The sequence below is a fragment of the Athene noctua genome, chromosome 20 (assembly GCF_965140245.1).
Source record: "Athene noctua chromosome 20, bAthNoc1.hap1.1, whole genome shotgun sequence".
In the NCBI taxonomy this organism is placed as follows: domain Eukaryota; kingdom Metazoa; phylum Chordata; class Aves; order Strigiformes; family Strigidae; genus Athene; species Athene noctua.
The window spans coordinates 12,386,989-12,398,544 of NC_134056.1; positions in this window are offsets into that span (position 1 = coordinate 12,386,989).

Consider the following 11,556-nt stretch of genomic DNA (forward strand, 5'->3'; position numbering starts at 1 on the left):
GTAGCTCCTTCTCTCTCTAGGAAGTGGATGGGAACTGCGAGGAGGTTTCCCGTAAGGAGATGATGGTTGTCCCTTCACGCTGCTGCCTGCTCTTCCTGGCTGTCATGGAACAGCAGCGGGAGAACCAGTGGCCTGGTCCAGCAGGATCCATAAGCTGACACAGATCTAGCACAGACTGGGCCATACTAGGGCTACATGATGTGTGGTATGACCTGCTCCCCACCAGCCTCTCTTCAGATGGCACCTGCCTCCAGTCCTGGCTCGATGTCCCCAGGGACCAGATGGCCTGTCCTGGGCTGGCGCCAGGGCTGGGTGCTGGAAGGGACAGCACAGGCACACCCAATTTGCTCGGTCCTTGCACCCCCTCAGGTGGCACTGGGTCCCAAGCACTGGGACCTGCCTTGCAGGAGCTCCTCCACTCCTGCTTCACCTTGAGATGTGCTTTTCTAGGGCTCTGTGTCACCAGCGTGCAGCTGTAATGTCCCCAAATCCTCTGGTCTGTCCGCTTGGAGCGAGCTGTTTGCTCACACGGCCCAAGCTACAGCAAACCAAGGACATGACATCTGGGAGGGGAGTGGCTGGCTGCTTCTTGTCCGCTTCCCCTCACACCAGTGTGAGTTCATCCCTGCTGTTGGTGTCCCGGTGCTGCAGTTGTGCCCACAACATACCCCATCTATTGGAGTGTGCGGGCCATGGGTGTTGTGTCACCTGCAGCCGCAGATACTGTGTCACCAGCAACCACAGAGTCACTGGTGGGGTCTGGGGAGGGTGAGAGCTGGGCGATGGGGATGAGAGCAGGGGAGTAAGTCTGGGGCGGTGTGGGGGGACAGCCAGTGTCTGCTGACAGGTGTGAAGAACTGGAGTCACAGAAGGTGGGGGACACAGTTGGTGGAACAGGAAGAGCAGCCAAGCATCTGAGTCAGGAGAAGACACTCCATGAGTTGCCCTGGGGACTGATCGGTGCCTTTGGACTCTCCCACAGCTCCCCAACCACCCGGCTAATTAAACCAAAGAAGGGGCAAACCAAAAAAAGAAAAAAAAGATCAAAGAAATGAATGCATCCTTCAGCCTTGCCACAACACTTTGCAGAGGAACGGGGCCGTTTCCTGCTGCTGAGCCCCAGTGGGGCTTGTCTGGGACTGTCAGCCCCAACCTAGCAAACAGCCATGTCACCAGGGCGTGATGATACGGGGGGATGATGCCACATCCACCTGCTGAGCACGCCGCTGAGCTCACCTGCAAGTGGCTTTTCCAGCATTTTGCAGCTTCCTTGGGGAAGAGCCAGCTGCTGGCGTTTCCCAGCTCTGCTCCTCCGAGGTAAGGCCAGCTCCCAGGTACGTTTGGGGACACAGGGGTGGCACGTTGCCGAGCTGTGGCACTCAGGGTCCTGCCCTGATGGGGGTGTGGGGGCTTCCTGCATGGCTGCGGGTGGTGGGGATTACCTGGTAGCCAGGACCAGCCACATCCCTTCCTGGGACTCGTTCCTCATGCAAAGGAGTCGCCCGATGTGCCCAGGGCCACCAAGTCCTGCAACGAAACTTTCTGGGGCATTTGCCCTCACACCCCAGCAGTGTGCAGTTCTGGCACACCAGCCTGTGGCCAGGCCGACACGGCACACACAAAACTCCTTCTGGGAGCATCCCCCTCAGTGAAATCCTGCTGGACCCTCTGCCAGCTGACATGGCTTGAGGGGACAGACCCTGATGCCCATCCCCTGCCTGGTGTGAGCCATGGGATCTCTGGTGCTCCACAGCATGGGGAGGGAGGCTCTTCATGTCTCGGGCCAACAGACTCTTATACACTGGAATGTGCCCTGGCAAAGATAAAAATCTTACCTTGGTTTATTTTTGTTGTTGTGGTGGGTGAGTTGGATATCGCTGCCAGCGGAGCCTTTCCCAAACCCAATTACAACTCCTTGGCTAAAAACATGTTAGGGGAGTGCCCTGGCTTGCTCACAGCCCAGAGGTTTGGCCCTGCAGACGCGCTGGGGGTGCGGCTCGGCTTCCCTATGCTGGTGCTGCAGATGCCGGTGGGTGCCCCAGCCCCACACTCCTCTGAAACCCCAGGGCTGGTGGGGAAAGAGCCTCTACACAGCCTGGCTTGGACACCAACCCAGCATCATCCTGACAAAGGGCCAGTACTGGCCCTGGCTGTCACCCTGCTCTGTGTGTCCCAGCTCCTGCTGGGACAGGAGCAGCTCTTGGAGAAACATCTGAGACTGGGGATGGCTACACCAGAGGGAGGTGAAGCTGGTGCCTTCATGTCCATGTGGCATCTCCAGAGCAGAGACCAGCCTGGGAGAGCTCATCTGGCCTTCGTGCATGAGGACAAGGGTCCAGCATGACCTGAGCTACCACAGGGGCATGAGGGTGCCTAAAGGAGACAGCTGGGATTGGATTGTCCCAGGGAACTCATCTCCACCTGCATCTTGACACGGGCAGCACCTGGGGACCATGTGGCCTCAGTGCAGTGGTGGCTTTAGCATCCTGATGTGGTGGATGGCTCCTGCTCAAGAGCTGGGAGCTGCTTTGCTGGAAGGACCCCGGGGGTTGTGGTTCAAGCAGTGTCCTGCCTTGCCCAGGGCTCATGGGAACAGAGGGTAAGGGCAAGACTGTGAGAAGAGCAGGCACCCATCAATGGGGGTGGCTGAGGAGGATGGTGTGGGAGAACAAGACAAGAATGTGGCTGGGGGGTGCTCTTTGTGCAGCACTGACAAGCTGGGAGATGTGGAGCTACTGGACCGGACAGCACAGTTGGTGCCATGGCTCAGCGGCTGAGCCCTGAGACCCAGAGGTGGGCTCTGTCTCCAGAGCTGTCCTGTCACGCAGAAATAGCTGGAACTGCCCCAAAAGTAAAGCCAAGTCTTGCAAGCCCTAACTGGGAGCAGCTGCTGACCACCCACAAGTCCATGTGGAAGGAGCAGGGGAGCAGGGAGCAATGATGGTCAGCCTGTTCCTGCCTCAGATTCTCATACTAGGACTAAAAAACTGCTAAACTGGATAAGATGCCTCCACATACCTCTCAAGGCAGATGCCAGCCACAGTCCTGTTTCAGCTGTGGAGACTGGCTTTTATCATTATTGGCAGCTGTCACTCATTTCAGATGAGGCTTTGCAAGGTGCATGTTGAAGTCCAGGTCACTTCTTGCCATGTGCTCAGGTTGTGTGCCAGGGACTTGAGCCACCCAACACCTCCCCAGCCGCCGGGGAGAAACAGCCTAATTTTAGTCGAGTTTTAAGTCTGAGCATGACTGTCTTATGTATCTGCACATCATCTGCTGTAAGCCCATCTCTGCGAGGGGGCTGGCTGCAGAGAAAGGCAGATTTGTCCTTGGTTGCCCCAAAACTCTGCACAGAGCCTGGGTTTGTACTTTGGGAACCCTCTATCCCACAAAGGTAGTCACCCCACAGTACCCACCCTCCAGCACTTGGGGGCACAGAGCATGACGTGCTGCTGTTTCGCAGGACTCCCAGACTGGAAAGAGGAAGATGTTAGTGCTGAACACAAACTGAAAGTGCTGGGTATTTCTCCCGGCCAGGCTCCAGTGATGGTGCCAAGCCCATACAGCAGGTCTGAGATCTGTGCTGGGCATCTGGGACTCCTGGCAGCTCATACCTGGGACTTTCTCAACTCTTTGACACCCAAATTTCAGGTTTGTGGGTGGGACAAAACCTTTGCCAAAGCATCTCCATCATTTGCTCTCCATGGCTGAAACTCTTCAGCCTTTTGCAATGCTCTTAGCAGAGAGTTCATAATCCCGGCAGCAAGTCTGGCTGATTTACTTTTTAACCTTTCATTTTCATACACGCCAGCAAAAGAAAGCTTAAAGAAAACCAACTTTAGCTCAAAAAGCAGCTCTTAACTGGAGAATTCCCCTCTTCCAGCTGCCTCTGGCCTCTCTCACTGTCCCTTCTCCCACACTTCCCATCCCAGGCGTCTGTAGGTCAGACACATCCAGTCCATGGATGCTTACCACCAAACAGAGCAGAAGGTAGCTTCACCCCTTGGTGCTCAGGGCTTGGTTAGACACCTCCCTTCCCATCTCCAAAGCACCTACCTCCCCTTCCCCAGCCAGTGCCTTCAGCTGCCTCTTTGCTGCTCAAGGACACAAGGACCATGGCCAAGACATGCATGGAAGGAAACCAGGGTGGTGGAGTGTCTTTCAGAGGGTTGTAGAGTCAAGAGCGAGGCACCAAGAGCAGAAAGGATCATTTTAGTTTATCATTTGTAGAAGATGTGGAGACAACACATGGGTGTCAGGACTGAGAATTACATGACAGCCTTGATATTGGCTGACTTCAGTGACCCCAGAATTTGTCTCACATTAACTGTATTGGCTTTTACAGCCTTCCTTAGGGTGAAGCTGAGACACCGTGACCATTGGGAAGCTGCTGGCAGGTCTCCAGCCACACCATGGGCCAAGCCTGCCTATGCCTTGATTTTTCTTGTGTCTTTGATAACTTTCACATGCTAAAAGCATTCACAGCCAAAACACTAACTCTACAGCCAGCTGTCACCCAGGCATGTCTTTTAGGAAATTCATGCAAGTGAAAGCTAGATTTTTATAGTTAAATTGGCTGAAACATGTTTCAGATCATCACTGTCCGAAAGCCTCCTCTGCGCTGGCTCTGACACTTGGATCACACCACAGACCTACGAAGTACTTTGTGGTGCAAGACCCCTAAACCCCCCTCAGCCAGGGTCCCTGCTCCTCGCAGCTGCCGACCCAGAGCATCAGCTGTGCTGGGGGCTATTGGGGGCAGAGCTGGCTTCAGCCTGGGCAGCAGGTGAGACTGAATGCAGGGCTGAGCCGGAAGCTGGCTGCTGCAGGCTGCTCTAGTGCAGCTCAGCAGCATCCTGGCACCCCTGCATGGAACTTTACAAGCAGCATGTTTGTGCCTTGAAGGGAGAAGTCTCCATAGTTCCTCATCTGCCCCAGAGCCATCAGACCACCCCTCCTGACAGCCTCAACCGTGTCCATTGCTGGTGTGGTCCTTGGGCCACCCGGTCCTCTCAGTCCCTTGCTGCTTTTCTTGCTTTTTTATTTAGCACTCCCAAACAGCCATGGGAACACTAACCCCACCTGGCTTACCAAAACTAGTGTATCCCTGTGTCCAGGGAGAGCCTGGCTGGCGGTTTGGGGTGGCAAAAGCAACATGTGCAGTAAAGAGGATCCTCTGGTGACTTTTTCCACCAGCAATATGTGTGTTTCATGTGGTGAGTGCTGACACCAAATCATGGTCTGGGATGTGGTAACAATGTGGTCTGATTACCTCACACTCAAACTAATTCCCCTCACCAAGATAAGAGGCTTGGCTGCCTGTGCCGGGTCAGTCCTGCTGGGAAAATGATAGAGGCCTGGCAGCCCTGCCAAGAACAGCCGCTTGCGCTGCCTGTAGGGAGAGGAGCTGTGTGTCACCCCTGCCTGGGTCTGCCTCCACCTGTGCACCCCTCAGAGCAGTGGACCTGCCTGTAATCCAGTTTTCCAGCTCTTCATAAATCCTCATAATTCAGCTTTGGTTTGTTTTTTTCTAAGCTTTTGTGTCAGAGATGTGTCAGAGATGTGTCTTACCTGCAGGTAGGCAATGGCAAACTGCAGCCCTTAGCTCAGCTTCGGACTACTGGGAACACTGGGACAAGAGGTTATTGGAGACCATCTAGAAAATGAAAAGTAGTGTTTCATCTAAATTTGTCAAGAAACCATGCTACCCCAGTCTGACACCCTTCTCTTTCAGGTGACAGCCATTCTGGAGACGAGAGCAGACAAACACAAGGTATGCTTAGGAGGGGTCACGTTCAGAGTGGCTGAGCCAGCTGCTGGGTAGGTGGAATCCAGTGGTGGCTTTGGGGTGTCCCTGGCCAGTGGTCAGTGTGTGCAAAAGCAAATGTCACCCTGTGAGTACACAGGTGCCCTGAGCTGCTGCAGCACCCGGGTTCAAGGTTGGCGTTCCCAGGACTTGTTGGCAAGGCTACAGTTGAAAGCATGGGTACATTTTGAGTCACCACTCTTGGAAAGATGTGATGAGAAGTATGGGGCAAGTGCTGAAAGCCCAGAGGGGAGCAGTCAGGGTGGCAGGTGCAGGAGGAGGAGGAGGAGGAAAGGCTGAAGAAAGGGAGGCTACAGCAAGGGTGATGTCCCTGGAGCATCTTCTTAGAAGCTTTGCTCAGACTTTGAGAGAGAAGTGTTACAGAGTGCGGCAGCATGGTGACATGAGGTGACCTAGCAGGGAGTGAGGTGGTACAGGGCATCCAGCTGAACACACCTCACCCAGCGCCATGGCAGGGGAGTTGTCACCATCACGGCCCCAGCTGCCCTTGTCCAAACCAGTTTGGTAGCTCAAGGGAGACCTCCCATAACCAAAGGGTTTCCTGGTCTCCAGCAAATATCCTCCACTGTTTTCTGAGGGACACCTCCATCATATTGCCATCTCACCCTCTGCTTTGTTTCTTTATGGCCCTGTTGATTGCACTGGAGGCAATCAAGCATCTCCAGAGCTGCTGTCCCCAAGCACTCACTGTGACACTAGTGAAAGGGAAAATCCTGCCCTAAGGGTGCTTCATCCTCATTTCCCTGTGCTCCCTGATCTCAGGAATCAAAAACATTCAGGATACCTGGGGCCAGAGGCCTGGGGCTCTTGTGAGCCAGATCCAAGACACCCTGACCTCACCTTCCAATGTAGTGCTCTCACTCCCAGGCAACGCAGCTGGCAAGCGGGTAACTAACAGCCTCAACCTCCTGGAGCATCAGTTCACCATATCCCTCCTTCCCAGAACACATGGAGCCCATCACCACAGTGTTGGGCAGCACATCCCTGTCCCCTGGGTGCCTGTTCCCCACTCAGCTGGCTCCACTGTCAGTATCAAAATACTGATATTTTTATTGATATCATTAATCTCAGGGATCTCATGAGGATGCAGGGGTTGTGCTAAGCCCCATCTGAGTGCCGTGGGAGATGGAGCTGCCCCAGGACCAGCACTTGCTATGTTGTAGCTGTGCACAGAGAAGAGGAACAGACTGGGCTGTCTGTGGCCAGCACAGGGGCTGGCTCCAGGCACATGTCCCTGACCCAGAGCACCCACAGTTGAGAGATGGCACCAAAACAGTTGCAGTCAGAGCAATCAGGGCATGTTTAATAATGATGCACACTGGGAAAGACGACAGGGAGGAGGAAAGGTCTGGTGTGCTCTTTGCCAGCCAGGAACATCAGGTGTGGGCATCCCAAAGGCAGCTTTAAGTGGCCCCAGCTCCACCAGTCTTGCTGCAGTCAGACTGGAAGGGAGGGCTGGAGCTGGTCCGTGCTGGGACAAGACACAGCAAGACCTGGGGGGCATCTAGAAGGGGAATGGGAGGCAGGAGTGAGTGGTGCAGCTCACCCATAGACCATAGACATGGGACCTGCACAGAGCCACTGCCTGCACCTCCCACGGCTGGAGCTGGGGCGACCTCGTGGTGCAGGTATTGGATGGTGGGGAAATGAGAGACTCTCTTTTGTCTCTGAGTCAGGGTGTTTTCCTCTCAGAAGGCACAGGGAAGGTGTTAGCCATGGAGGTGATCTCATTTCACAAACACCAGTCATCTCAGTGACTGGTAGTAATGGCTGGGCTCGAACCCCGCAGCGTCTCCACACCTGCCTGGCAACTTCCTTCTGGGTCTCAACAAGCCATTTTGAGGGCCACAGACAAATAAATATATGTCAAAAGCAGATCAAATAGGGGTGTGTGTGTACTCTAGCCATACTTCTCCGTAGCAGATTTGTCCACCTGCAGTCAGACATTTAGGTCCCTTTTTCAGTGATGAACAAATATCACATTTAGCTCTCACCAGAGCACATCCCTGAAGGCAAACAGGGCTGGGGCTCATCAGCACCGAGAACCTGAGGGGAGCACGTGAGAGCGGGTGCTCCTCTGGGCCAGGCACCATGACCCTTCCATGTCCTGTGATGCTCCATGCTCAGGCATCACATTGGCCTTGTTACCAAAAACAGTTTATAGAACTTATCAACACCAGTGGGATTTAGATAAGCAGACACTCCTTTATTAGCAGCATTGGGTGCTCAGGGGAGTCGTCTCACCAACAACGCACACCTAATTCGTATAACATGCTGATTATATAGAATACAATAATACATATTAATCAAGTGCTCATACATATACATGTTAATTCCTGTAAATCATTTTAATATCCACGCCTCTTCCCGGTCATGCTCACTGGAGTCCTGAAATGAATCTGGGGTGTAATAAGAGTTGGGGGTCCATGGGTTGGTTGCTGCCATCTCCCCCTGTCAGAATTACCTTTTACTGAGTTTCTTCATAACTTGGCAGACATAGGCAGGTTGTTACAGTTCATTTTCTCTAAGTTCTATTAATCTTACCTAAGCTTCTACCTTTTTATATGCAAAACAATAAAGTATTACTTCAAGATTAATAATTATTGAACTACGTGGCCCATGCGGTCTTGGTCTGAGGTTTTACAGATGAGCTCAAAGCAGCACAGCTGGTTACATGGTTACACAGAGTTCCATAGTTACTTAAAACAATATACAATTATTCTCTGAGTTTTATAAAACTAATATTCTTATAAAATTCTATGCTATGATTTATTCATGATTATTTCTCATCATAAGGTCCAAAATCATCCACGTAAATCAATAGCAAATCAATGGCAATCTGTAACACCCTGAGACCTGGCCTGTGTTTTAACAGACAGACACCACCTCGGGTGGGATTATCTGCAGAAAACTGTGGTACTGAGCTGGGGGGTTGTCACCTTGCCAGAGCTCAGCTGGGGCAGCATCACCTGGGAGAGGTGCAGGGCTCTGCATGAGGGGTAGATGCGGGCACAAGGGGAAACAGTCTTCTCCCTCCCAGAGTGCCAAGGTGGAAGGAGAAGGGGCGTTCAGCAGGAGGAGGTAAAAGTTAAGGTAATTATCTAATTTGTTAATCAAGGGGCCTCTGTGGAAGCCCATGAAGGGAGCAGGCGGGGGTGCAATCAGGGCTATTTGTTATGCTGTGTGCTGGGGACACGATGCAGGTTTGGGAAGACGATCTCTGTTGAGCCTTTCACCTGGTCTCATGGGGGCTCATGGGCTCTGCCTCTGCCCCAGCTTGCCAGGCGTCCTCCCAGCCCTAGCTTTCTGTTGCCCTAAATTTTTTGCAGGGAGAATTTTGCCCACAAAATTATTAAGCCGTAGCTGTGACTCAGATTATTTAACTGAACTATATTTAAACAATATTACCTCTCCCAGCAAAGCCTCTGTCCTGATCCCACCCCTGTATCTACCTTTGTCCACCAGCCGAGCCCATGGGGGTCTGTAGGATGGCAGATGGGCCCCAGTAAGGAGAGTCCTGGGAGAATAGGGATTCCTGGTCCCCTCCAGCTGGGGCAGCTTGAAGCCCTGCAGCTCCTGCTGGGTTTCAGGGAGGGTAAGAGATACAACAGATGGAGGAGCTCCCTTGAAACCAGAGTTTCTTCAAGCCATCCACCCAGATCCAGTGGTGCCACATGCCCTCTGCCTGGGCACAGCCCCATCCTGCAGCTCTGCCCCAAGCCCTGCCAGGCCTTCGGCACCCAGACAGGCTGTTTACTCAAAAATGTGCTGGTGAAACTGGTTCTCCTGCTTTTACACATCCACATTTCCTTCCAAGAGGAAGGTGGACGCTCAGGACCTCGGGAGGTGGATGAAGGGCTCTAGCACCTGGGGGATGTCTCCTGACCCCACTCATGGCTGCGAGGTGTACAGCTGCTGTTCAGGGAATGGACACATCTGCCCACGTTAGAAGGAATTAGCACAACACCAACACTGCTTTCATGGCGAGCAAAACACCGCTGGGTGCAGTTGCTTGTGCTCTGCTCAGTGGTGTCCACAGGGTGCTCTCATCAGCTTGACCCTGATCTCCAACCCTCTGGGGCTGTGCCCATCTCGGGAGCGGGGCTGAGCCTCGTCCTGCCGTCCTTTCTAGGACAAGGTCCGTGGAAGATGGGTGGCTGAGGGCTCCTGCAGCTCCAGAACACTGGGGCTGCTCCAAGGCCCCTTTGGAGTGAACACAGCTCCTCAAGGGACTGGATCCCTGAGGTGGGGCCACAGACCATGGGTGGGACCACAGAGCCATGTGTCCCCACTTACTGCCTGAGTACATTGTCCCACTCAACACGTTTATGTGGGATCCATTGCTCTCAGAAGCCGCAGTGGTGGACCTGGAAGCATTACAAAACTTGCATTTGGCATGTGGCCCCAGCTGCACCCCAGTTCCCTACTGGGACAAGGAGACCTGGGGCACTCCCATCCATCCCTTCTTTTGGCAGCTCAGGAGACCCTCCCATGCACCATGACCAGTTGCTGCTGCGTCATCTTAGTTCTTCACTGCCCTTGTGCTTACGTGGACCAGGGCTGTTCCTGGCTGGACTTGCCCCAGTCTAGTGACAGGAGGTTTTCCAAAGGGCTGAGCCTGGCAAAGAGGAATTCCTAGGAACTGAGACAGAAACAGCATTTCAGACAGTCCTGCTGCGTGGACACTCATTCACACCCTTCCAGTGAAGCCGTGTGAGTCCAAAGGTAATGAGTTGTGTGGAGGTGGGAATGCAGGAGTGGTGGCACTCCCTGGGCTCCAGGCATCCACCCCACCACCACACAAGCCACTGCAAAGGCGATTGCCATGAGAAGAGGGACTGGCCTGGAGGTGTGAGCCCCAGCCAGCCGGCAGCAGGGTACAGCACAGGCAGCCAGCTCTGTGAAAGCTGCAGGTAGGTGTGACCTGGGACAGCACTCAAGGACTGCTGCACCCTCAATTTCACAGGGTGGTGCTTTCAGTGCACACAGTGTCCTGCCGGCTGCAGGGAAAGGTGCTCTGGAAAGGTGGCATGTGATGAAGGCTCCCCAGCACTCATTTCCCTTCTGGCATCCCTGTGTTTGACTCAGCTGAGATAAGGCAGCTGGGAACTGAATCCTTCCATTGAGACTGACCTTGTGATGACCCTGGCAGTCTCTTATCGAGAAGCTGAATCAGCAGGAAGGAGCTTTCCTGTACCACCCAGAGGGAGCAGGTCTCCCATCCACCAGCCCTCTCAGTCCCAGGACAGGGGTGCTAGGGCTCTGTGGCTGGGCTGTGATGCCCTGCCTGTGCCACTGAGACTCAAACGTGTGCCCAGAGAGATGGTAGAGCTGGGGGCTGTGAGGGCCCGAGTCCTCCTCACTTCCCTGGCTCTCCTTGGGGTCCTCATGTCTGCAGGGACCACCAGCCCAGGAGCAGCTTGAAGCTGGGTCACACGCAGGGAAGGGATGACTGCAGTCCCAGCTGGGCCATGACAATGTCTTGGCCTCTCCTGTCTCCCCTGGCAAAGCTCAGCAAGCATTGCTGCGACCCCCCTGGCAGGGCCGTTCTCCTCTGATGTGATTTTCCTTCTCATTGTAATAAAACTTATCATCAAGGCACCTACCACTCTGTGTGATTTCAGGGCATTGGATACTGGAAATATCACTCTCACCTCTTATAAACCTTGTGGAGACTCATAATTGAAATATTAAGACTGGTGAAAGCAAAGAGAGAACAGATATTTGAG